Raw genomic sequence first — 26,298 nt, 5'->3', positions numbered from 1 at the left:
GTTCACGACAGACGACCGTGCCCCCTTGACTTAAAGACCCTCACGAGCTGAACCCTCCTTTGGATTCTGCTGGATTTGTCCCCAGGTCCCCCATGCAGCCTTTCTTTTCAGGTGCCCATTGCTATTAACAGTGTAGCTCTCAAGGCTACCAACCCATCCAGCATCTCTGCACCCATACAGTCCAGGGCAGGAAAACTAAAACTGCTGGTGGTTCTTTGGACCTTTGACCTTTAGCGCTTTAAGTTCCAAAGGTCAAGTTCGACTACAAGTGTGTGTTTGCAGTACATGTCTTTCCTACCATAGGATAACTTTACCGTGTTGGAGGAGCATGTTTCCAAACCGTTATTGGCGTAATATTTTTGTATGCTTGCAAAACTAATAACTCCGAAAGTACTTACCTGATTTCGATGATCTCAGTGTCTAAATTTATATACTAACCCGTGTTATTTTTATTAATTGGTCTCAGGTTTCTGAGTGTGTGTACCATTTATTGACTCTGTGTGTGCAACAAATGCTTGACACTCCCTTCTGATAAGCTTAAACTGCTCAACTACACTACCACTAATAAAGCACTAGAAATTATTAAAGTAAGCCCTGTACACCAAATAGAGGTTGGCTGGACTTTTTTCATGGTCTGCCTTTACACTGGACCTCTATATAAAAAGCTGGCTTCCTACATTTGGTGGATCAGGGGTGGGATACAAGACTTTGCATCTGAGGATGCCACTTGGCCAATAGGTGATTCCACTAAGAAATCCACAATTGACACATGTTTTTCAATTATTTTGTTTTTTTCTAAATTTTCTAATTTGAACTGTTAGGGCCTTTTGTTAAGTCCCCCAGTCCATTGCTTTAGTAACTTAAAAAGTGTACTAGTCAGGCCTTGAAAGTCTTTTAAAAAGTTTTTTTCCTAGATTTTCTAAAAAGGTCTCAACTGTTTTACATATGTCTGGCACAGAGGTGCTAGTGCAAGTACTTAACCAAACCTCTTATAAGCAGCATAGTATGTGCAGTTAAGGAACCTCTGTAAAGCCAATAACATTGCTACTGGCTCAAACCCTACAAAAGCAACCCTCCAGTAGGCCCTTGCAGAATTTGATATAGCCCAAATGCAAAAAAGTACTGTCACATCTGAGAAGAATGATAACAATGGAACTATAATCAGTTCCCCAGTGGATAGTCCCCCTAACCTAACCAGAGAAGATGAGGACCAAGATAGAAACATCTATCCTGCCCATGTACCTTGAGTGCCTTCCCCTTCTGGGGGTAGGTCGGTGTCAGAAATGGAGTTTCTGGTTCGCTAGGGTATGCACCTAAGCAAGGCAGAACCCACCACTCTAGTCAGGGCAAGTAAGTTACACATCAAAGATAAGCTGTGCTCATCCCCTGGTAGCTACCACATCTGGGAATTAAATGCATCAGGTTGTAGAAACAGGTACAAAACTCACCACACTAGTGTAAGCACCATAGCTGAATTTAGAAGACAACTCAAATCACCATATACAATCATAGGACACTGGGACACCTGTAGGAGGCTGGACTGGTGTGTGGTGGGTACCCACGGTGCTACCACCTTATACCAAGTACAGGTATCCCTATTGGTGTAGTGTAATCATTATCTAGAAGCCAAGCTCTCTAGAGGTAGCTGTGGATGAGCAGCCAAGGCTCATCTAGGAGACATGCAAAGCTCATGCACTCATGCAATACCACTGTAGTCAAACATAGCACTTACACACATGAAAGAAAACACTCAGGCCCTCATTATGAACACAGCGGTTTTCACCGCTGTGTTCAGGCCGGTGGTCATTTCATTGACCGCCAGCCCCCTTGGGATCCCTCCAGATGCATAATAAACATTTTGTTGGGCCGGCGGGTGGAAACATTGTCAATGCCTCTGTGCGGCAGGTGCAGCTGCACCCATCCCACATATCACTGCCCATAAATCGGGCAGTGACCTGCATGATGGGGCACTGCACAGGGGCCCCTGCACTGCACATGCCAAGTGCATGGGCAGTGCAGGGGCCCCCGGGGTGGCCCAGAGCACCCCTTCTTCCAGCCTTTCCCTGGCGGGGGAACCCACCAGAGAAAGGCTGGGGGCAGTGGGGATCATTATCCTCAGGGCAGCAGCGATGCCCTGTCAGATAATGATTCCTTCCACCGTCAGGCTGCCTGTTGAAGGCAGCCTGGTGGTGAAGATGGGCCGCCTATGGCGTACCGCCATGTGTGCATTATATGACGGTTCAGCCCGCCATGCTGGTGGCGGGCTTTTTACCCACCGCCGGCATGGCGGGCTGAACCACCGGGGTACATTATGACCCCCTCAGTGTTACAAAAATAAAGGTACTTTATTTTGGTGACACAAATACCAAAAATACCATTGAGGCTATACTCCCTTAGGAGGTAAGTGATTCACAAATTATATACACTAGTATGCTGAGATAGGCATAAAAACCATTAGAAAACTGTGCAGTTAGTGAAAATCACAACAGAGAGAAATAGCCCTAGGGGGAGCATAAACCATATACTAAAAAAATGGAATGCAAGAGTCGGTCCCCGACCTAGGTAAGTGGAGTGTGTAGAGGGGACATGGGGGTACTAGGAAAGCCCAAAGGCAAGTACCACAACACCCTCCAGCGACCAAGAAGGCAGTAGTAAATCACTATAAATTCCCCCGAACACCCACTTAGAAGAAAGGACGAATAATGCAAAGCCCAGAAGAGACTGCATGATACCAACAGTGGATTGCTGGATGAGAGGACCTGTGGAAGAAGGGGACCAAGTCCAACAAGCACAGCAGAGTCCAGAAAGGGCAGGAGCCCCTACCCACCAAACTGAAGGTGCAAGAGATGAGTCGACGGTGATGATGGAGAGTCAGCACTGCACTCAAGAAGATTAAGTGGAGTTCCTGGAGGATGCAGGTAATGACCCACGCCGGAAGGAGGATTGCAGTTAGGTTTGTGTCTTCGGGTTTCCACCAACAAGCCTTGAAACTCACAGCTAGCGGAAAGTGGAGCTGCCCGGGACCAGGAAGGACCAGGTGGACTCTACCCAGGAGGGAGAGTCAGAGGGGGCCTTCAGCAACACAGAGAGCCCACAGAAGCACATGCAGCACCCACAGGAGTCCCACAGGATGGGGACACAAAAGTTGAGGAAGGAGCCCATGCAGCACTATGAAAAGTGATCCCATGCCTCCGGAGAACCACTCAGGGATGGAGTGCTGGGGGCTGAAGCTTCAAGATGCCTGAAGATCCCTTGGGAAAGTTGTCAACAAGCCTTGGCAGCTGCAATGGACAGGGTGCAAGGGGGTTCTGTCCTGCGTGGGCGTGCAAGGGCTCACCTCCATCCAAGTTGGACGGCTGGAAGAGAGGACCGTCTGGCCCACTTCAGTCCACCATCCTTGTTAGAGGATCCACGCAGCTCAGCAGGAGAGGGGATCCACGCAGCCGGTCGTTGTTGCAGTTGGTGCCTGCAGATGCAGGGGAGTGACTCCTTCACCCCAAGGGAGATTCCTTCTTCTTTCTGGTGCATGCTGAAGGCGGGCTGTCCTCAGAGGATGCACGACCGGGCAAATGTTGCAGTTGATTGAAGAAGCCATGGATACAATGTTGCAGGAGGTGACTTGCTTTTTTGTTGCAGCTTGTCTGGTCCTGCAGCATCCAGATGCAGTTTCTTCAGTCAGAAGTTGAAGTGAAGGTTGCAGAGGAATCCTGCTGGAGTCTTGCAAGCCGAATCTGAGGAACCACCTAAGAGAGAGACCCTAAATAGCCCTGAAAGGGAGATTGGTCACCTAGCTGGGTGACCACCTATCAGGAGGGGGCTCTGACGTCACCTACCTGTATTGGCCACTCAGATGCTCCCAGAGTTCCCTGCCAACCTTGATTCCAAGATGGCAAAACCCAGGGAACCTCGGGAGGAGCTCTGAGCACCACCCCTGGGGTGGTGATGGATAGAGGAGTGGTCACCCCCTTTTCCTTTGTCCACTGGGGACACTGGGGGTCCCTGAACCAGTGTAGACTGGTTTATGCAAGAATGGCACCAAATGTGCCTTTCAAAGCATTACCAGTGGCTTGGGAAGGCTACCCCTCCCAAGCCTGTGACACCTATTTCCAAAGGAAGAGGGTGTAACACCCTTCTACCAAAGGAAATCCTTTGTTCTGCCTTCCTGGACTTGAGCTGCTCAAGCAACAGGAGCGCAGAAACCTGTCTGTGAGGTCGCAGCAGCTTGGGCTGCCTGGAAAACCTCAGAAGGCTGTAGGAGCAATCCTAGGGGTCCTCCAAAGAGTCCCTGAGTGCATGGAATCATACAACCAATGCTTGCAAAAGCATTGGGGTATGATTTTAACATGTTTAATACCAAACATGCCTATGTTCAGAGTTACCATTATGTAGCTGGACATAGGTATTGACCTATGTCCAGTACACGCATAAAATGGTATCCCCACACTCACAAAGTCCAGGAAAATGGGCCTTGAGCTTGTGGGGGCACCTCTGCTAGTGTAGGGGTGCCCTCACACACAGATACTGTGCACCCTTCCCTCTGGGCTAGAAGGCCTGCCAAAGTGGTGACTTATCAGTGACCTGGTGCAGTGAAAAGTGGCAGTGAAAGGCTGCTTGCATCGTTTCACGCAGGCTGCAATGTCAGTCCTGCATAAACCTTTGTTTTGGCTCCCAATGGGTTGCAAAATGTATGCTGCAGCCCATAGGGATCCCCTGGAACCCCAATGCCCTTGGTACCTAGGTACCGTATACTAGGGACTTACAATGGGGCACCAGTGTGCCAATTGTGGGATGAAATACAGAGTTTTGGGAGAGACAGCATAATCACTGGGGCCCTGGTTAGTATGATCCCAGTGAACACAGTCAAATACACTGACATTAGGCAGAAAAAGGGGGTAACCATACCAAGAAAGATTGTACTTTCCTACAACACCCATCCTCGTATCAGGTCAAACAGTAGATTTTGTGTCCTGCTAACCAAATTGCACTTGAAGCCTAAGATGTAGGTCTCAGGTGGGCCTGTGCTCCTCTTAGGTGTTATGTAGTAGCTGGGGAGCTCGTCTGGCTTCCCCAAAGCACAGAGAGGCCAGAATCATGCCTCCTCCACATCAGCGAGCCCAGGGCTCTCTGTGACTACTGGGTGGCATCTCATGACTAATGCCACTCATGAAGGTAAGGTGGGATGCGGTATGCTCCCCTCAGGGCTCCTAGACCAAAAATGCCCCAAGATCCGTGCCCACAGGGGAGAACATCCATATGCTGAAGGGTTCTGTAGGGATACCTCACTGGGTTCTCCCCACGTGCCGAGTCAGCAACGGTAGTTGTCTATGACCGTGCTGTGCAACTATCACCAACCCCACACATCTTGGTCCCTCTCACGCAGGTAGATGGTGCCTCATGCCTCCTTTGGCTCGGTGTCTTCTTCAGGGACTGCAGCACAGTGCACATGTCCAGGAGCCATGCCGACCTCGCACCCTTGGTGCTTGTGGTGGAGGAGTATGGGTCAGGCCAGGACACAGCCAGATCCTTGCGAAGCACTTGCCCTGGAAGCATATACACCCGCAGCCCTTAGGATGTTATGGGACGAGCCGAGCTGGTCAGCTTCTCTTGGCTCCACAGCATCAGTTGCCTCTCTCAGGACACTTGGTCCTGATGGAACACTCTCCTTACAGTGTTCCTTTAATCTTGTTGGCAATCTGGCAACATGAGATGCTGTACTCTCAGGATATGCGCTGGATGGTTTTAGGAAGTGACGATTGCCAGACTCAGGTGTCCCACTGCAATCACTCTGGTACCGGGTTTTTATGGCCCAGGGACTCTGAGAAAGCAGGGGGGGCAGCTGACCCATGGAGAACACTAGGGGCACCAAAGCAGGGCACAGGCAGGGTAGTACATCAGGGTCCTAGTAGCAAATTAGCAGCCCAGTAGGCCAGAGGTCACCCCAACAAGCAAGCAGTTCCTCCTGGTATCACCACAGTGCTTTGGCAAAACAAAGTCAGTGATCAGCTGGCAGCAGGGCAACACACAGAAAAGCAATCGGGTGAGTACTTTCGTCCACCCCACAAGCAGCAGGCAGCAGGGCAGCAGCAGATGAGCAGTCCAGATGAGTCATTTGTGAAGCGCAGCAGTCCTTCTGACAGAGGTTCAGTCCCAGTACCAAAAGTGCTTTCAAAGTATGGGGTCAGAGCCCCTGTACTTATACTCAAAAGTGTCTTTGAGGTAAGGGGTGACTTCATAGGAACACTATCAAGTGTAGCACAACTCAGCCCTGGTTCCAGACATCAGAAGGGGAGTAAATTAGGCCTTTATGTAAGGGCAGGACATAGCCTATTGATATGTAAGGGGTGAATGACCTCTCCCAGCTGAGGAAGACTATCAGTATGCAGAAGGATGCAGATGCCTCTCCTGTCACACCCAACCCTTCCTGTGTTGTGGCTGTCTGGAAAGTATGCACAAAGTGTAACTGTCACGCTGCCCTAGACGTGAACTGGAGTCAGGCTGCTAAACACTAAGTTATAAGCTCAGAGGAATGCCCACTTTCTAAAAGAGGCATTTCTAAAATAGTAATGTAAGATCCAACTACACGAGGAAGCAGGATTTTCACTACCTTTCAAAAACATACCAAACATGCCAATGCTACTCCGTTCAGATCACAAATTACCACTTAAAAGTATATAAGGGAATTCCCAATGCTAACCTATGAGAGGAGGAGTCCTCACAGTAGTGAAAAACAAAATAGGCTGTTTGACAGTGGTAGGACATATAAAACATAAACGTACATGTCCTACTTTTTACTTACATAGCACCCTGCCCATAGGACTACCTCGGGTTTACCTTAGGGGTGACTTAGGTGTAATAAAAGGGGAGTTTAGGCCTTGTCAAGTAGTTTGAAATGCCAAGTAAATGTGGCAATAAACTGCACATGCAGGCCCTGCAGTGGCAGGCATGAGACAGGTTTGAAGGCTACTTCTGTGGGTGGCACAATTTGCACAACAGGACCATTAGTATCATTTAATTTACAGGCCCTGAGTATATGGTATACCACTTTACAAGAAACTTACAGGTAAATTAAATATACCAACTGGTGTAAGCCAATCATACCATGTTTTAGGGGAGAGAGCACATGCACTTTAGCACTGATTAGCAGCGATAAAGTGCCCAGAGTTCTAAGGCCAACACAAAGAATGTCAGAAAAATTGGAAGAGAAAGGCAAAAGGTTTTTGGGATAACCCTGCAAAAGGAGCCATTTCCACAGTCAGGCAACTCCAGGCTCACAGAAGAACCAGACAAGGAAGATGTATATCTTGCAAGACTAGCCCAAAGGGCAGCCCTTGAAGCGAGAATACTGACTATAGAAAAAGAAAGAACTGAGATCGGTCTAGCATGCATAAGTGGTGGCAGCAACAAAATAAATAGGGAGAGAGAGGCAACTTTTGATATAAAAATCCCCTAGGGTTTGTCCCCAAATATGTTGAGAGTGATGACATCACAAAATGGTTTACATTTTTTGAGAGGGCTTGTAAAATGGGAAAGTTACACCAGAAATACTGGGGCTTTCTACATTGGGAGTTTGTCTCAGGAAAGTTCAGGCATTGACTCCTTACACTTGGTGAGGAAGAAGCTGAGTCCTATGACCTCATGAGGGATACCCTGATCGAGGACTTTGGTCTCACAACTGAAGAGTACACAATCAAGTTCAGGGATACTCACAAAACCTTGAGCCAGTACTGGGTAGATTTTGTTGACTTTCAGTCAAAACAGTAGGTGGCTGGTTAAAAGGCAGTAAGGTGAAAGATTATGACAGGCTCTGTAATGTGATAGTGAAGGAGCATCTGTTAAGTAATCATACATCTGAAAAACTGCATCAGTACCTAGTGGACTTTGGGTTAGTTTTGCCTCAAGATTTGGGCAAGAAGGCTGACCATTGGGTCAAAACAGGTTTGTCCAGAAAGACTCAGAGTGTGGGTGACCAAAAGAAAGGGGTTATTGGTCCTCCTAAGGGGAAAGATATGGGACACAATGGAAAAAAAAACAAAGAGTCTTCTCAAGACCCCAAAAAAACCTGTTCAGGAGGGTGGGCCCAGACACTCTTCCCAATCCAAGGGTGACTACCAGGGTGAAAACCTGGATCCCAAGAAGGCTTGGTGCCATCTTTGTAAATGGGATGGTCATTGAACTAAAGGAACACTACCTGCCCTAAAAAGACTTCCCCTAGGGCAGAACCTTCAGGGGTTGCTGCTCTCCAGATGGGATCCTTAGTGTGCCCTGACCAAGTCAGAGACAACACTGAAGCTATTTTAGTTTCAGAGGGTGGGGTGGAAATGGCTACCCTAGCTGTCTGGGCCAGTAATCTGGAAAAGTACAGACAGAAGCCACTCATTAACGGGGTTGAAGTACAAGCACAAAGGGATTCAGGTGCAAGTGTCACCATGGTGACTGAAAAACTTATATCCTCAGAACAGTACTTAACTTGACAAACCTATCCAGTTATCAATGCTGGTGACGTTACTAAAGTTCATCCCATGACTATGGTGATGTTGGAATTGGGACGGGTTACTGGCCAGAAGAAAGTGGTCATGTCCTCTGCCATACCAGTTGAATGTCTGATAAGGAATGATCTGGAGACCTCAGTATGGGCTGAGGCTATGATGAGAACCCATGCAGCCAAGTTGGGAATACCTCAATGGGTGTGTATAAAAATAATATCACAGAGCAAAGCTCAGGGTGAAAAAGAGGTCTTGGAGTCTGGAATAATGGCACAGGAAACCTCCAAGAGAAAAGGCAGGAAGGCTGGAAAACCACCTTCCATACAGACAGAAGCTCAAGTCCCCTCTCTTAAGGGAGAAGACCTGTCAGCCCTTGATGGAACTGAACTTCAGGAGCTTGGTCCTTACACGGTCCCCTTGACCCTCTAACTGCATTAGGCAACATGTTTATTCTTGTGATAGTGGATCATGCCACCTGGTATCCTGAGGCTTTTCCTTTTAGAACTGTCACTGCTCCTGCAGTTGCCAGTGCCCTCTTGAGTATTTTTACTAGAGTGAGCTTCCACAAGGAGGTGGTTTCAGACAGAGGTGGTAACTTCATGTCTGCTTACCTGAAAGCAATGTGCACTGAATATGGGATGACATAAGTTCACCACACGCTGTCATCCACAAACCAATGGCCTTGTTGAAAGGTTTAACAAGACCATGAAAGGTATAATTATGGGACTCCCTGAAAAGTTCAGGAGGAGATTGGATGTCCTGTTACCATGCCTGCTTTTTGCCTACAGAGAGGTGCCACAAAAAGGAGGGAGCTTTAGTCCCTTTGAGCTTCTGTTTGGCCATTCTGTTAGAGGCTCACTGAGTCTAGTGAGGAAAGGCTGGGAGAGAACTCTCAAAGAGCTTAAACTCGACATTGTGGACTATGTGCTTGGCCTTCGTTCAAGGATGGCTGAGTACACGGAGAAAGCAAGCCACAACTGTGAGGCAAGCCAAGATCCCCAGAAGCAATAATTTGACCAAAAGGCTGCACTGGTTGAGTTTCAACCAGGGCAAAAGGCATTGTATTGGAGTCTGTGGCACATAGGGCCCTCCAGGACAGATGGAGTGGACCTTACCCAATCCTTGAAAGAAAAGGGGGTAACCTACGTGGTAGACCTAGGCACTTCCAGGAGCCCTCACAGGGTCATCCATATGAATCGCCTGAAACTCTTTCATGACAGGCCTGATGTGACTATGTTCATGGTCACTGATGAGGATCAGGAAGTGAACCTCTCCCTGACCTCCTCTCTAACAACCCTAAAGATTGTTCTCTTGAAGCAGTTGTCTTGTCAGACACCATCACTGCCCAACAGCAAACTGACTACAGGCAAGTCCTGGGGCAGTATGCTGATATCGTTTCCCTATGCACTTAGACAACCTGGTACACACAGGAAGTGGATACTGGGGACAGCTAACCTGTTGAAAATCAAATCTACAGACAGTCTGACCAAGTTAAGGAAAACATCAGAGCTGAGGTCAGCAAGATGCTGCAGTTGGGGGTGATTGAGTCCTCTGAAAGTCCCTGGGTTAGCTCAGTGATCTTAGTCCCCAAACCTCATTCCAGGGCAGGTAAACCAGAGGTGACATTTTGTGTGAACTTCATGGGTCTCAATGCAGTCCCAAAGACTGATGCTCCCCCAATTCCAAGAGCAGATGAGTTAACTGACAGGCTGGTTGCAGCAAAGTTTCTCAGTATGTTTGAGTACTGGTGAATCAGTCTTGCCCCAGGAACCAAAGGAAAGTCAGCATTCTTGACCCCAGTTGGACATTACCAGTTTACAGTAATGACATTTAGACTAAAGAATGCCCCTGAAACTTTCCAGAGGCTGGAGAACAAAGTCCAAGCTGGGCTGGAGGCTTTTAATACAGCATATCTTGATGATGTTGCTGTCTGTAGATCCACTTGGCAGGATCACGTGATCTAGCTTGAGAAGGCCCTTGTGATTCTGCAGAACACAGTTCCCTCTTCAAGACCAGAAGGTGCCAGATAAGGCAGGGATGAGTACATTTGGACCACCTTGTAGGTGGAGGCCAAGTTCAACCCTTATAACCCAAAATCCAGACTATTCTGGACTGGGAGGCTCCAACAACCCATACTCAAGTTAGGCCATTCCTTGGCTTGACTGAGTACTACAGGAGGTTTGGGAATGGGTATGGTACTATTATGGCACCCCTCACAGATTTGACCTCCAAGAAACAACCCAAGAACATGAACTGGACAGTGCACTGTCAAAAGGTTTTGGACACTCTGAATGAAGCAACCGTTCTAAAAGCTTCATATTATTCAAAGCAGTTCATTGTGCTTACTGAAGCCTCTGAGCATGGGATAGGAGTGGTCCTATCCCAAACCAACCATGATGGCCCGGACCCACCTGTTGCTTATATTAGCAGAAGGCTACTTCCTGGAGAGCAGCATTGGAGTGCCATAGATAGAGAAGCCTTCACTGTGGTTTAGGCCCCTGAAGAAGCTGAGACCATAGCTCTTTGGTTCTCACTTCCTTGTTCAAACTGACCACAGACCTCTTAGATGGCTCATGCAAATGAAAGGTGAACACAAACCTGGGACTAACCATGCCAGTGCAGATGGTCTTTCCAGGTTCTTCCATTTAGACAATGAAATATCTTGTGGGAAAGGTTGCTCCCATTCCCTTTCATTGGGGGAAGTGGGATTGTGTGCAATGCTCTGCCCCACTGTATGTACTATATGTAAGCCATCCCTACAACAGGCCTTAGAGCCGTAAAGCAGGGTGCATTATTACGTGTAAGGGTACATCCCCATGAGCAGATGTACCTCTGTGATGCCTTGTTCAATTGCCAGGCAGCACAAGTGTTTAGGAATCCATTTTGAGGACATTTACTGTTTTTTAGGAATTACCCAGCTACATGATGGCTTGACTGAACATAATGGTGTTTAGTATCAAATACCTTGTCTTAATAAATCCATACTGATGCCAGTATCAGATTTTTTATGAAATGCACCCAGAGGGCATTTTAGAGGCACACTCTGTAGCCCTACTAGTCACTTAGTGTGCTGGCTGACTGGCATCATCTAGCTTGCTACCACAGATGTGTTTCTGAGCCCCCCCACCCCTCCCCCGAAAGGGAGAGCCGGTGAGACACAATGCTTGCTCAGCAGAAGGTGTTATAACTTCCTCGAGCAGGATAGCTAGCAGTTTAGCATACCGAGGCCAGAGACTTCGAAGCCTCATCTGCCTTTGGAATACAACATTGGCGTCCTTCCAAGACCTGGGAAATGCTACCCTCTGCCCTGAGGCCCTTCTGACACCAGAGCAGGCGGTAAATTAGATATTCAGGAGTAGTGTTTCACTTACAGGCTAGTCACACCCCTAAGGTAGGCTATGTGAAAAGGGCAGCTGAGGAAAGGTTTCACTATCTTGGGTTTGGTGAAAATAGAGACGTCAGGGTTATGCCCACTCTTCACAGGAAGTGGTGATATAGGGGTGTATTAACCACTGGGGTAGGTAGCACATTGGCTACTACCTATCACTCCCATAAATGCTCCTAAATTGGGGATTTAGGGGTCCCTCTGACACCACAGACTCAGATTTGACTACCTGGGAAGTGAAGAAGGACAAAGAAGAGGCGACACCACAAGAACCGAGGACCTGCACGGAAAATGGCACCATAACCTGCCTTGCTGCTTGCTCATCAGCAATTGCTAAGACTTGACTTATCCTATGGCTGTGCATCCTCCCCAACACTTGGAAGCCTGCCCATCACTTCGACAACCATCTAGCTTCTCCCTTGGGGTGGAGGAGCCATCCCCCTGCATCTGCAGGCACTGACCGCCTTTGCTCTGACCACGGTGTTGTTGGCCAATGGGCCCACCGAGAGAGCAACACTTTAAGAGGAGGTTTTTGTAGCTCTAGGAGGTCAGCCCCCATCTTGCTGATTGATTTTGAGATGCTAGACCCTCCAGGAGCCCCCAGGACCAAAGCCATGAGTACCGGGGTACTTGCACCAGCAAAGGCTTGTTCATCGTCCAGCGCGGACAACACCACCTTGAAAGCCGACCTGCCCGATGAGTGCATCAGGACCGAGAGTGACCCTGCTGTTGTGTTTTCATCCCCTCTACAGGTTGAACCAAGAACCATGAGAGCCTCCAATGCAAGTCTACAGCCGGCCAAACACCTATGCACCCGAGCCTCCCAGCTTGGGTTCAGGACAATTGACTGCGCCCCCTTGACCTAAAGACCCTCACAAGCTGAGCCCTCTTTTGGGTTCTACTGGACTTTTCCCCATGTTTCCCTTGCAGCCTTTCTTTTCAGGTGGCCATTGGTTTCTACAGTGTAGTGCTTGAGGCTACCAACCTGTCCATCACCTCTGCACCGGGACACACCAGGACAGGTAAACCAAAACTGCTGGTGGTTCTTTTGACCTTGGCCCTCTAGCACCTTAGGTTCCAAAAAGTACCCCGGAAGTTTGACCAGAAATGTTCGTTGGCAGTATGTGTCTTTCATGCCATTTGATAACATTAAAGCGTTCAAGGCGCATGCCTGAAAACCATTATTTGTGTATTATTTTTGTATGCTTGCAAAATTAATAACTCTGAAAATTCTTTCCGTAGTCCGATGATCTTGGTGTCGAAAATGATATTCAAATGTGTTATTTTTATGAATTGGTTTAAATTTTCTTTTTGCATCGGTGTACCAATTATTGACTCTGGGGGTCATTCTGACCTCGGCGGTAAAAGGCCCTTACCGCCGGTCAGAAGACCGCCATAACACCGCCGCGGCCGCGGTTAACCGCCACGGTCATTCTGACCCACAACGGCCAAACCTCCAAAATTCCGTCCTCCACTGCAGGCCGCCACATCAGCGGGCAGCGATAAACTGGAGATGACCAAACCTCCACCGTCACGCCAACAGAAATACGCCCATGCCATTACGACCCACGAATCCACACGGCGGTCATTCAAACACGGTATTCCATTGGCGGTACACACCGCCGCGGTCAGAATACACACACATCACCAAAACACAGCCACATTGGACAATTTGAAATACACACACCTGATACACATACACACACCACTCCCACACAATCAACCAACTATAAAACACACACCCACATCACCCACAAACCCCTGCGACCAGAATTACTGAGAGAAGGAGAGAGAGACACAGCAGACAATCCAAAGCAAGACACACTGAGGCACACTACACCATCACACACACCACATAGTAGCACAAAGCACCACTCACCAACATACTTATCATCACATACACCACCCCACACCACACCCACACCACCCCATGGCACCCCAAAGGCACCCACGCTTTTCGGACCAAGAACTCCGGGTCATGGTGGAGGAAATCCTAAGAGTGGAACCCCAGCTCTTCGGCTCGCAGGTGCAGCACACCAGTATAGCTAGGAAGGCGGAGCTATGGCAGCGGATCGTGGACAGGGTCAACGCGGTGGGACAGCATCCCAGGAATAGGGAGGACATACGCAAAAGATGGAACTACCTACGGGGGAAGGTCCGGTCGATGGTCTCCAGGCACAACATCGCGGTCCAGAAGACTGGCGGCGGACCCCCACCCACCCCTCCCGAATTCACATCGTGGGAGCAAGACGTCTTGAACATCCTGCATCCTCAGGGCCTCGCAGGAGTAGCCGGAGGAATGGACTCTGGTAAGTCCAATCTCAACTATTATATCCCCCCCACCCCACCAGCATGCCAACCCACACCCCCACCCTCACCCCCAACCCCCCAGCACACATCCTCCCTGACAATGTCTCACCAGCACAACCCACCCATCCCAACACCAACTCCTGCATGCCAACACAAATCATGGGCACCCATCACCTAAGCATGACCACTGCACTAACCCCCCCCCCCCCCCTAACTACCCTCACAACACCTCCCTCAAGGGAATGCCTGCACTGGGGGACAAGGGTACCCATAACACGCACGCTATTGCACACACAGAAACAATAACCAAACTCTCTTACCCCATGCAGGACCCGAACGACAACACACCAGCCAGGAGGGTCCAGAAGTGTCCATCCCACCCCCGGAACAGGCCCACACTGAGGATAGCAGCTCTGCCGACAGTGAACCTGATGACCAGCCCGGACCATCGGGGACCTCTGGGCAGTCGGTTCCCCTCAGGCAGCCACAGGCCACACCAGACCCGACCCCCTCTGCCAACACCAGCACAGCTCCCACCCAGCGGGCCCATGCCTCTGTCTCTAGGACAGCTCAATCAGCGGTGTGTCCGCCACTACAGGGCACCCAGGCTAACCCAACACCCCAACAACAACAGGGACCTGGGGGCAGTGGTAGCGGGCACACCGTCCAGGGGACAGAGGCCGGGGGAAACCGGGCAGCTCGGAGGGCTGCTGTGCGACAGGGGGGGGAGGAGAGGCCCAGGGAACCCACTCTCCAAGAGGCCCTCACCACCATCATGGGGGCATACCACCACTCCCAAGAAACGATGGCGACGGTACTGGCCAGGTTCACTGAGATCCAGGCACAGCAGGAAGAACGCTACATGGGGTTCAGGGAGGAGCTGAGAATCATCGGGACCGCAATGGGGACCATCGTCCTGGCCCTCCACAGGATAGAGGACGCGTTGCTGGACCATGGTGCACCACACAGGGCCCCTGTCACTAGGCCGGACCAAGAACAGCCTACCACCTCCGCCGGCGCTAGTGGACAGGAGGTCCCAACACCTCGACAGCCCCCCAGAACCCCACCTCCTGCTGAAGAACAACCACCCCGTAAGAGGAGCCTGAGACCAAAAAAAAAGACAGAGTAGGATGTCAAGACCCCCGCCAGCAGGACATACCCCCTCAAGTCTTCCCACTGTCCCACATTGCCACCCTGTCCAACCATGAACTGCCTATGCTCCATCCTTCCACAGGCAAAAGAACAATGCACCTGTGAGACTGAGAACTGGACTCTGCCATGGATATTCCTCCACCCCCACCCATCACCCTTAGAATCACATGTACCGATATCTAGCACTGTAAATAAATCACATTTTGCACACAAATCTGTTTTGAGTCATGCTGTATTATTAACAAATGTATTACATATTACTGTTCAATTTCTGTTCTGTCAATTAGTCATGACAACATACCAATGTCAATACGCTGTATTTCATGTGCGAACCAAGCAGAAGTCAGGTACTGAGTCAGACAGCACTGAGAAGGGAAGGGAAAGGCAAAAATTAATGAAAAACATCTGTGGGGAACTACAGAAAGTACAGATGCAGGAGGCTATAAGCAATTGTGAAATGGCGTGGGTGATTCTTACCTGGGTGTTACTGGAAATACTGTTGTATCACTCTGTCCCTATTGTCTGTGTCGTCCTCAGAGTCTTCCTCCTCTTCACTCTCCACAGGCTCCACGGCTTCTACAACACCACCATCTGGACCATCCTCCTGCAGGAAAGGCACCTGGCGTCGCAAAGCCAGGTTGTGGAGCATACAGCACGCCACGATGATATGGCACACCTTCTTTGGTGAGTACATTAGGGATCCACCTGTCATATGCAGGCACCTAAATCTGGCCTTCAGGAGCCCAAAGGTTCGCTCAATCACCCTCCTAGTGCGCCCATGGGCCTCATTGTACCGTTCCTCTGCCCTGGTCCTGGGATTCCTCACTGGGGTCAATAGCCACGGCAGGTTGGGGTAACCAGAGTCACCTATTAGCCACACACGCTGTCTCTGTAGCTGGTCCATCACATAGGGAATGCTGCTATTTCGCATAACATACGCGTCATGCACTGACCCTGGGAACTTGGCATTTACATGGGAGATGTACTGGTCAGCCAAACAGACCACCTGGATATTCATTGAATGGTAATTCTTCCTGTTCCTGTACACCTGTTCATCGTCATTTGGGGGGACTAAAGCCACATAGGTTCCATCAATTGCACCAATGATGTTGGGGATGTGTCCAAGGGCATAGAAATCAGCTTTCACTGTAGGCAAATCACCCTCCTCTGGGAAAATGATGTAGCTCCGCATGAGTTTCATCAGGGCAGACAACACTCTGGATAAGATCTTGGAAAACATAGGCTGAGACATCCCAGATGACATGGCCACTGTTGTCTGGAATGAGCCAGTTGCAAAGAAATGGAGGACTGACAGAACCTGCACCAGAGGGGGAATTCCTGTGGGTTGGCGGATGGGGGACATCAGGGCTGGCTCCAGCTGGGCACACAGTTCATGGATGGAGGCACGGTCAAGTCGGTATCGTAGTATTATATGGCGTTCTTCCATTGTCGACAGGTCCACCAGCGGCCGGTACACGCGAGGATTCCTCCTTCTCATTGCTAGTCCCAGCGGACGGTGCCTAGGAAGGAGAATATGGAGTACAGAGTCAATCCACTCACAGGTACGTACAACACAGCTTGCACAGTACAGGTAAATTTATGGTTTGATATGTTTGTATGTGTGCCATTGCAAGGCCTAGGCCTGTGTGACGCATTAGAAATTAAGCCATGTGGGCCCTTGAAATGGCCGATGCCTGACCTGTGAAGTGGGACAATGGGATGTGAGGTCACTGCGCTGGCGGGGCACACCGTGGCGGTAGGCGGTCGAAGACCGCTGTGCGAAGACGCATTGGTTAACATTGAAGCCTATGGGTTTCAGGAGCCAATGACGATGTGCGCCGGCGGTCGCGGGACGCACCGCCGCGGTACGCACCGCCGCGGGCGTGACCGCCATTTTCTATCAGCTCAATCATTCGAGACCTGATCATCCACAGGAGAGGACCTATACTGCAAGTGCTGCTGTGAACTCGGTCTGGAAGTGACAATGGCTGCTGCTACTGGTGAAAGGGCCCCCGCCTTCAGTTCAGAAGAGTTGGAGAAGCTCGTGGACGGGGTCCTCCCCCAGTATGCGCAACTCTACGGTCCTCCAGACCAACAGGTGAGTACACTCAGTGCACATTGAATGGGTTATGCCTGTGTGGAGGGGGGGGGATGTAAGTTGGTGGGGTGTGGAGGGAATGGGGAGTGCAACGCACGACAGATGAGAGAATGGGAACCATGACAAGGTTGGGGAGGGGGGGGCATGTACTCCAAACATGCAGATATGTGACGGTTTCTCTTTCCCACCCTGTACATGTCAAACAGGTGAGCGCCCACCAGAAAATCGATATTTGGCGTGCCATCGCCGAGGAAGTCCGGAACTTGGGGGTCCACAACAGACGGGGCACCCACTGCCGCAAGAGGTGGGAGGACATCCGCCGCGGAACGAGGAAGACCGCAGAAACACTGCTGGGGATGGCCTCCCGACCTAGGAGGGGTGCCAGTCGCACCATGACCCCCCTGATGTCCCGGATCCTGGCGGTGGCCTACCCTAATTTGGATGGGCGCTTGAGGACAGCACAGCAGACACAAGGGGGTGAGTATCCGCACATTCTCCCATCTGTATGCGCATTGGAGGCGTCTGGGGGGGGGGAGGGCTGTGGGTGACATTAGGCCCGGGCGCTCTCTGTAGTGTAGTCCGCTTCCTTAGGCATGGCCCTGTGCCCCCACCCCCCACCTCTGTAGGGTGCCAAGTGCAGCTACCCATGCTCCAGCATCACCCATGTGCGCGTGTGTTGTCCCTAGACCTGTTTGCCTAGTCAGAAGTACTGAGTAGTGTACCCCAAGTTCGCGACTTAGTGCACGAGGCACCTGTGTCTGTCCTCTCCGCAAAGGGTATTGCTAAGGCATGCACTCAACTTTGTTTAATTTCTCCCCCCACCCTAAATCTTTGTCTTCTTATGTTTTAGCATCATCAGGCGGAGGAGATTTGGCGTCGGAGCAGGAGGGAGCTGCAGGTCACCAGGCCCCGGTGGGCACTGACACAGACACTGAGGGCACCAGTGATCCGGAGGGCGAGGGGAGCACCACAACGGGGGCCGGTGGAGACACCAGCGACACGGACACGTCCTCGTTTGGGAGCTCCCTAGCGGGGGTGGCACCATCTGTGCCCCCCGCAACAACAGGTACAGCCGCCACCCAGCGCACCAGCACCGCCCTCCCAGCAGCCCCTCAGTCTTCGCTCCGTGGCCGCTCGGCCAGGAAGGCGCGCGTCTCCTTCGCCCCAGGCACCTCAGCCCCTGCCTCTGTTACCCCTGCTGCCCTCAGTGCGGAGCTCATTGACCTGGTGAGGACGCTCATTGTTGGGCAGACTACCCTTCTGAATGCCATCCAGGGGGTGAAAAGGGAGGTGCATCGGAGCAATGCCTACCTGGAGGGCATTCATTCGGGTCAGGCTGCCCATCAACGAGCGTTCACTGCTCTGGCCTCAGCACTGACGGCAGCCATTGTCCCTGTCTCCAGTCTCCCTCTTCTATCTGCCTCCACCCTTTCTCTGTCTCCTGTACCTCAACCTATCCCATCCACACCATCAGACCAGCCTGCACACACCTCAACACCCAAGGCCAGCTCATCCAAACATAAGCACCACAGAAAACACAAGCATTCACCCAAGCAACACACAGATGCAGACATATCAACAGTCACTACCACCTCTGTGTCCCCGTCCTCCTCGTCTCCCTCCTCCCTCCCTGTGACGTCTACACTCACACCTGAATGCACCCCAACATCAGCCAGTTCTTCCACCACCAGCAAACCCTCCACTACAGTCCGCACACCTGCAGTCACCACCCCCACTGGCATTTACACGTCCCCTGTGTCCTCTCCCACTGTGTCTGTCACCCCCTCTTCCAAGACACATAAACGCAGGCAGACACCCAAACAACAGCCAACCACCTCACCACAGCCTACGTCCCAGTCACCTGCACCCAAGGACAGCACACCTGGCTCTCATACAACCACATCCTCTTCCTCCACTTCTCTCACCACTACTCCTACCCCTTACCTTGGTCCCAAGAAAAATTACCTCTCCAGTTTTGACCTCTTTCCCTCCCCCGACCCACCCCCTCCAACTGGGAAAAGTCCCAAGGGCACCTCAGCCACCACCAGCCCAACTACTACAGTGCAAGTGGTGCATGGCATGTGGAGTCCACCCTTTGGCGGCAGTAACACTTCGGTGAGCAGCAAGGGGACAGCCAGCCCCCCCCCAGGCAAGAGGACCCGGAAATTGAAGGGCCGCCGTGAGCGGACAGAGACGGCTGCCCCCAAGGAGGTGACTCCGGCCACTTCACCGGCCACAGCAGCCAGGGGAGGCAAGGGCCCGAGAGCCCCATCTAAGGAGCGGAAGGACAGCAGGGCGGAGAGGACAACCACCAGGAGCGCGGAGCAGGAGGGCCCCACAAGCCCCATCCTGGCTGCAAGGGACGACACCAAAGGGCCCAGGACTCACTCCCCGAAGGGGCCTGACACAGCACGGTCGGAGGGCGACTGAGCAGGGTGTCCAGGCCAGGTATGACTCCCTTGACATACTGCAAGAGCACCGCTGAAGAGGGCCCCGCCGTGAAGACAGGTACCGCTGAAGAGGGCCCCGCCGTGAAGACAGGTACCGCTGAAGAGGGCCCCGCCGTGCAGAAGAGCACCGCTGAAGAGGGCCCCGCCGTGAAGACAGGTACCGCTGAACAGGGCCCCGCCGTGAAGACAGGTACCGCTGAACAGGGCCCCGCCGTGAAGACAGGTACCGCTGAAGAGGGCCCCGCCGTGCAGAAGAGCACCGCTGAAGAGGGCCCCGCCGTGAAGACAGGTACCGCTGAACAGGGCCCCGCCGTGAAGACAGGTACCGCTGAACAGGGCCCCGCCGTGCAGAAGAGCACCGCTGAAGAGGGCCCCGCCGTGAAGACAGGTACCGCTTAACAGGTCCCCGCCGTGGAGAAAGGTACCGCTGAACAGGGCCCCGCCGTCTCAAGCACCGCTCCGCTGGGCCCCGCCGTCTCAAGCACCGCTCCGCTGGGCCCTTCCTGTCAAGCACCGCTCCGCTGGGCCCTTCCTGTCAAGCACCGCTCCGCTGGGCCCCGCCGTCTCAAGCACCGCTCCGCTGGGCCCCGCCGTCTCAAGCACCGCTCCGCTGGGCCCTTCCTGTCAAGCACCGCTCCGCTGGGCCCCGCCGTCTCAAGCACCGCTCCGCTGGGCCCTTCCTGTCAAGCACCACTCCGCTGGGCCCTTCATCTCAAGCACCGCTCCGCTGGGCCCCGCCGTCTCAAGCACCGCTCCGCTGGGCCCTTCCTGTCAAGCACCGCTCCGCTGGGCCCCGCCGTCTCAAGCACCGCTCCGCTGGGCCCCGCCGTCTCAAGCACCGCTCCGCTGGGCCCTTCCTGTCAAGCACCGCTCCGCTGGACATCGCCATGTCATGCACCGCTGCGCTGGGTCCCGCCGTCTCAGGCACTGTTTATGGTTCACTGTGCCCACCATGCCTCCTCCTTGACCAGTGGACTCTGTAATCCACCTGAGAGACTGTGGCTTTGCACTCCCCAGGATGGTACAGTGGGCAACCCACCCACTGTAGAGACATTGAGAGACTGTGGCTTTGCACTCCCCAGGATGGTCCAGTGGGCAACCCACCCACTGTAGAGACTTGAGAGACTGTGGCTTTGCACTCCCCAGGATGGTCCAGTGGGCAACCCACCCACTGTAGAGACTTGAGAGACTGTGGCTTTGCACTCCCCAGGATGGTACAGTGGGCAACCCACCCACTGTAGAGACATTGAGAGACTGTGGCTTTGCACTCCCCAGGATGGTCCAGTGGGCAACCCACCCACTGTAGAGACTTGAGAGACTGTGGCTTTGCACTCCCCAGGATGGTACAGTGGGCAACCCACCCACTGCAAAGACTTGAGAGACTGTGGCTTTGCACTCCCCAGGATGGTACAGTGGGCATGGTGGCTCCTCGTGGATCTGGCGTCGTGGACTCATGAGGCTGTGGTGGCCCCCCCTTCCCTTCCCCCTGAGGTGCCTGTAGTTTTGACATCGGATGCCCCTGCAGTGTTCTCTCCAAAGGACTCAGGTCTCGTGTGTGGGCTTTGCCCTTGTTTCGCAGAACCTTGGCCCACGGACATGTTAGATTCGTAGGATGTGCAGGACTTGTTACTTCAGTGATACACTGATGTGTATATCTTTTTGGTTTTTGTAAATATTTTTCACGGTTGCTCAATTATTTCCAGGTGCTTTTTTTGAACATAGATAGGTTTTAAATGCCTCCCAGAGTTATATTATATTATCAATGTGCCATTCACAAGGTGATCCCCAACAACACAATTTTCAGTTCTGCACCTTTTTAGGGTCCAGCCTGCGACTGCACGCACTAGCTCATGCATCTCCCTTGCAAGACTCTGTTGTGTTCAGTATAGGGCTTGGAGCTCGACTGTCACTCACTATTTGTTGGTTTGCGTGGCATTCTTCTTTACAGCCTCATAATTCATCAAGGCATGCTTGCCATCATTTCCATTTTTCTGCGTGGAGCAGGGATCAAGCACTAATTGATTCAAATTGATTAGTGCCCCAGGGCTGCTACCGACTTGATTGAGGTATCATTTGTTCTTTTTAACTTCTAGTGCCCCGCAAACAGAAGGCGTGTGACTGCTTAAAAAATGCCCAGCAGGATAAACAAAATTGCAAAGTTTTCTTTTTTTTAAGCTAAGTTTTTTATTTTGCCAAGTCGTATTTTTTCAGATTCCATGCATGTTTTTTGTTTTTGCTCGTGGGTGCTGTCGTCAAAAGATGACAATTAACTTGTTACAAATATACGAGTTCTATTGCATTGCAAATGCTTGTTTATTTCTGAAAAAACGGACAGTATGGGCACCTGCTGTAAAATTACGAAACTCAAACTGAGTAAAATAAAGTAATACATTCCACAGACTTGCATTTTACTAATAGAATAGAAGTTGCCGCTCTTCCTTGTCCGTTTACGCTAAACCCAACCCTTTCAGAACATCAAACAGAATATTCGTTTTTAAGTCCTAATGACACATCCCAAGCATCTGTAATGGTGATAGAGACTAATGAGACTAGCGACATTTTGGAAATTTTATTACAAAACAAATGCTGTGAAATCTCAAACTCGTCACCAATCTGACTCTCTTCCAGTCTTTCTGAGTTTTTTCGCCTTGCCAAGGCCCACTCCCAAACATAAAAAATCAAGGTGTTTCCAGGGATTGCTCCATGAAGGTGAAATGTTGTCATGCGGGTATACAAAGAGCCCCTTAAATAATAGCACTTATAAGCAACACAGCGATGCCGTACACAATATCAACTTTGGGTCTAACAGTCAACAAAGATACTGTCTGGCTGTTGCTCAATAGAAGAAAATGTGGAAACTCCCAACGACCATCCTTTAGCCCAAAGAGCTTCCAAAGACCTATAATAAAGCCGGTAGGGGTAGACCAGAGTAAGTACAAATACTGCCCATCAGATTCATTTTTCAAAAATAAATGTTTACTAAAAAAACATGACGGATATCTTGAACAAAAAAAAAAAAAAAACGGGGGTGTTGCAAATGTATCCCAATGACCAACGTTAGAGGAAATAGCCACGATGCCATGAATTGTCTATAGGAATGATCAAGAAAGGGTGGGGATATGACAGGAGAGCAAATGCTCTCAAGTATGCAAGGCCTCTTCCGTGCATACTTGAATAACCCAACAGGCAGCATCGAACGCAAACAGACCAAAAAGTGAAGGAGAATAGGTGAAAGGCGGAGATCATAAAAAAAACGAAGAGAACACGGGGCAGATGTGGAAAGTGCAGCAGGATTACGAAAGGAATATCGTAGATAGGACGGAGCGAAACTGCAGGTAACAAAAGGTTTGCAGATGGGGAAATGAGAAAGAAAAATGTATGACGGATTGCTGAGGGAGGTGGCTGAACCCTATCAAAAGGGGTCAGTATGGGGCGATGCAGTCGAGGTCAGACGGATTCTCGAGAGAAACGCTGGGAAAGAGTGAGGGGAAAGGAGTGACAACATTTTAAAGAATTGCTGAGAGTTGTTGCTGTTTGATTCCTTTATTTCGTCTCAAAAAGCCTTAAAAGTTACAACAGAAAAACATCATACATAGAAAAAGAAGGACATGCATTCATATAAAACACACCAACCAATAGGTCATTACAGTACAATATATGTGAAAGACATTGAATAAGCCTCCAGGTTAAAAAAAACACAACAATGGGCAGTACAGTTTCACGGATAATTTTGCACCAGTTACTCTTGAATAAGATCACCTTAGACACATATTTAAAACCCTGGTATGTAAAATAATAATAATAACTTTTATTCGGTATGAAAAAATGCATCCATTACAACAAATAATCACCAATACATGTGTTAAAAATAGCAATAAAACCATATATAATAAAAAACACCCATCAAGAATATAAACATATATAACCTCAATCATAGAAAGCAATAAAATAGAAAAATTCATTCATTCTAAAAACTCAATATTATTACGCCAAGTAATAGCTCCCTTCAGGAATGATCCCAGCCCCTTTCACACCAATACATCTGAGGCCATCTACAACCACATAAAAGCAGCACGATATTGCACGAAACCCTTGGGCCTTAGGAGAGGTAATAAAAATCGAGTTCTAAATGGTGCATAAAAAACACAAAACAATGTAAAATGGGGCAAGGTCTGTTGGGACACCCCATCACAGGGGCAGGGTCTAATACATTTGTCCCCATACTGACCTAACGGGAAACACAGATTACTTCAGATGTTCCCTAACGGAAACGGGTTATGAGAGACCTTTCCCTCACATCCTTTATCTCTAAGAGATAGTGCTCAGGACCTACCCACATCTTTAACATGATGAAATCCCTGATTGATTTTTTCCCTAAGGCCTCCCCCTCCCTCCTGTTTTCCTGGATTCTTAAAAAATTATCCTTAACCCATTTCTTATCACAACTGGTCAGGCCCTCAGGATAGTCAAACAATTCAGGCCGCCCCAAATCACGAGCCATCTTCCTTATGTGCATCAGCCAGGGAATATACTTTACATTGTCACAGGCCAAACAATCCCTTAAGATATCCCTATTAAGAGTGGTATGTATACATTTTATACAAAAAAATCTAACATATCCATTTTGGAAAATTGCCAAATGCCAATTCCTTAAAAATGCAGTGCAATATTGTCTCATGGAATCAGTGCCACTAACTCAGTGTTTCCTGGAGCCCAGCATCCTTCATATTAAAGAACCATATTGAAAGCAAAAAGCTTGCAATCAAACACACAATGCATTCTCTAGTATCGGTCCTACAAACCCTTAGGGCATTATGGCGAATGCTAAAGGCAAGACAACGGCAAAGCAAACTAATCCAGTAGGAGTGCTGCTTCCTATAAGCATGGCAAAAAAATAATATATGTTCACCATTTTCAATTGCCTGGCATCCCAATGGGCACAGTTTGGAACAATCAATGTATTTGTATCAGGAACAAGTAAAGAAGGCCAAAGGTAGAACACCTAATCAAAAGTTTATATAAAGTGCTCGTGCAGATGGGTTACTACCATAATTCATAAAAGGTTCAAAATCTGGTGCACATTTAAAAGATAAGTAAAAATCTGTAAGACTGCCTGAGATTGCAACGGATACTTTGGATCCCAAAATGTTATTCCAGTAGCATGTTTTTACATTTTCACTGGCACGTCAGTGTATTCCTATTGGGTGAAGCCAGTAGCCACTCAATCCTATGTTAGCCATATTTGTATGTGAGAGAGCAATGGGATTATACTGCTTGCTTGCCCAATCAATAGCTCTCTAAGACAGTCCCTATATGGGGCTAGGTCTTCTGTCATCCAAAGCCTAATTCAATATAGAGTAGGTTTCAAAGCAGCAATATCAGAAATTGACCTGAGATTAAGATCAAATTTCAGTGGACGTGTTGGGGCATTCGTAGGGAGTCTCAGAAGCAATTTTCCGAAAGGAAAATCTGATTTGTCAAGTAATGCTGGATTACAATGGCTCCATAGATCCACCCCAGGCAATTAAGCCATGCATGCTTGAATTCTAAATATCTGTACAGCAGGTGAGATATCAAAAGAGGATGCTGTTTTCACAAATCGTATGATAGTCCCTGCTCTATACTTTAATGTCAATGTGCCTTTCTCTATCTGGGAGGGTAGCCATTTGTGGGAGACATTAAGCCTTAATCCTAGATAGTCGAATTCAAAGATTCCCTAGTGCCTCTCCTATTGAATAACCTTCCCATTTATCTTTTTATAGGCACTAAATATAATACATTTGTTTTGTTACTATTGATCTCTAAGCCATGGTCTTTGCAAAATAGTTTAAATGTTTCCAGGAGGATATATAGACCCTTGGCACAGTATTGTCTGCAAAAAGCAGCCCTGGTTTTGTTTTACCAGACATTTTGGGTGAGTCATTCTCGCAATCTAGGAGGTAACAGATGCACCCATTTATGTATAATAGGAGAAGAGTAGGGGCCAACACTCATCCTTGATGGACTCCTCTTCTAATGGGGATGTCCTCCGTCTGTTCCCCACTTGGCCCCACCTAACTCGTGCAGCATTTTCCCCATACAGTGCTTGAATTAAAGACAGGAGACCAACTGGGACCCCCAGCTTTCCCAAGATCTCCCACAGTTTTACTCTCAGGACCAGGCCAAAAGCAGCACGGAGCTTCACAAATGTTACAGATAACAACTGTCGGTCAACATCCACTGATTTCCAGTCTATGGCCAAGAATTGTAATACTTGGTCAATTGTACTTATATTAGGTCTAAATCCTGCCTGTAAATGGGTTAGCACCTTCTCTGTGGATATCCAGTCCCACAGCCTTGTTATGCATACTGTAAACTTTTTGCACATGATCTATTAAACTTATGGGACGGTAGCTTCCCAGAATTAATGTATTCCCCTTT

The sequence above is a fragment of the Pleurodeles waltl genome, chromosome 9 (genome assembly GCF_031143425.1).
Source record: "Pleurodeles waltl isolate 20211129_DDA chromosome 9, aPleWal1.hap1.20221129, whole genome shotgun sequence".
NCBI lineage: Eukaryota > Metazoa > Chordata > Amphibia > Caudata > Salamandridae > Pleurodeles > Pleurodeles waltl.
Note: the sequence above shows the minus strand (reverse complement) of the source record.